Source organism: Microtus ochrogaster, unplaced genomic scaffold (assembly GCF_000317375.1).
Source record: "Microtus ochrogaster isolate Prairie Vole_2 unplaced genomic scaffold, MicOch1.0 UNK21, whole genome shotgun sequence".
NCBI classification, from domain to species: Eukaryota; Metazoa; Chordata; class Mammalia; order Rodentia; family Cricetidae; genus Microtus; species Microtus ochrogaster.
Window position 1 is genome coordinate 5,394,878 of NW_004949119.1, and position 2,206 is coordinate 5,397,083.

Below are 2,206 nucleotides of genomic sequence, written 5' to 3' on the forward strand. Positions count from 1 at the left end.
GATAGTTAACTCTTGTTGTCCTGACTGCATCGTTGTCCCAATTGGGATTGCCTCTCACTCTGCAGAATGTGGAATGCACCAACATTACCAGCACATTGTGCCTCAGTGTAGTACCACACCAACTCCCTAATGGCAACCCTGCCTCCTCCATGTTGCAAGCAGCATTACTGGAGCTGCTAACCCCTGGCCTCTGACCATGACGTAAGCCAGACAGCACAGGAACTGCCTTGACAGGCAGAGCTGTGGTGCCTGGGTAATGAGAGTGCAGAGGTAGTTGCAAAGGCAACTAGCCCTGTCCTAAGGACTACTCGTACGTATGCTTCAGAGTCAATGTCCCTCATTGAGACTGAGTTTGAGGACAGGTCCCTTGTCCTGATGGATAGCTCCTTTCCTGTGACTTCCTTTTGTAGTGGCCACTGGGGATCAGTATAGTTGGTCTGTTCTGAAGATGCTGGAACCCCTCTAGGCATTGTCATTCAGGGATAGCCACTACCTTAGCAGCCCTGACAGGCATCCTAGGCGAGCAGTGAAGCCCCTGGCCCTGCTACTATCTGTATGACATGAGGCAAGTTCCTCAACCTCTTTGTGCCTCAGTTTCTCTATCCTTAAGAAGGACAACAAAACCTACAGGGTTGGCATGATTGTTGAGACAATGGGGTTGGAGGTGGCACTTGACACATAATAAAGGCCACATGGCTATTGTTAAGATCACTGCTTCCTCAGGACATCATATGGAGTTCTCTGTCTCCTGAAGTTGTCCTTGCCTGTGCTGTATAACTTCCTCCAAATTTGGGTTCAAACCCTATGAGACAGAGGGGCTCCCCTGTCGTAACCTCGTCTCTCTTACACTTCATCTGGTGTTGAAGTGTTGAAAAGGAATGTAGACACTGAATGCAACCTCTTCCCAGAGGCTGTTTCTCAAGACACGGTGCCAGCAAAGGCCTGGAATGTCCCTGTCAAAGAAGAGCAGACCTCCTGGGAGCACACAAAGCTAGTAGACAATGCCTCTGGGGGTTCTTTTGAGCCCACTAGGCCACCAGGTCTATAGATCCAGGAACTGGGCCTTGGGATCTTGTTCACAGACTCACTGGGATATCACTTGTTCAGCACAAGATGGTCTGTGATTACTTGAGCATAGGTTTCAATATAATAAGCGGCCATATATGTCCTCTGGTGTTCTCCTTGGAAGTCCAGGACCATGGCTGGACACTCACTCACTTCCCCTCTGGAACCCAGTCATGAATCAAAAGGTCAAAAAGAGACCTAGGAAAGGCCCCACGGCCAACAATAAGGAGCCCCTGGCCTAACTGAGACCTTGTCACACAACCCTGCTGCTGAGGGACAGCCTTGAACTCAAGGCCTCCATCTCCACAGTGGCTGATTTTTTTTCAGATGTTCTGCTCTTAAAGTGGAACTTGGTTAGCTCCACTCTGGTCTGCAGTTTGTCCAGCTCTGAGAGGACTTGGTCTGGCCAGCCACTCACTTGTTGGCACTTACTGGACACACTGTCCAGCTAGACTTCATATTTTTCTCCAGCTTGGTCACCAGTTCAGCTAGCTCCAACCACAACAGCTCCACGTCCAACTTCAACATGTTGTTTGGCTGTGGTCTTACTCACCCTCCTGGATAACCAGAGGAAGGCGGCCGAGACATCAGATGGTAGCTGAGATGGGCAGGCATCTACCTAAAGGGTAGCTATAGCTGCCCCTGTGGCCATCTGCAATAATATTGTTACACGCACACATACACACTGGCCAGGTTGTACTCACAGCTGGCCAGAACTACGTCCTGCAGGGCTGCAGGGCTTCCTTCAGCTCCTTACACAATGTCTTGCAATATTTTCAAAGGGTTTCCAGAGCTTTTCCTGCTCATTCTTCCCAGGCCCTCTGGTCACCGTCTTTGATCTCCACCTCCAGCTGTAGCCTGTCTAGCTAGAGGATAACCCAGTCTTTTATGAACTTGTGCTTATTGTACTTGTGTGCATCTGGCTCCCCATGGTAATTTTATGACTCCCCAAGTGTTTTTTTTTTACTTACTTGGTCTTCTGCAGAAACCCCACTTGTATGTACTTCAAGTTCTCGCTTAAATAGCATCTGTTCCTGAGATCCCTCTTCATGTCTCGAGTGCCTGGAGCATCCAACCTCAGCCTTGGTTGAGGCCCTGGACATCATTTTGCCTTATCTTGTCAGTTTTTTTTTTTTTTTTT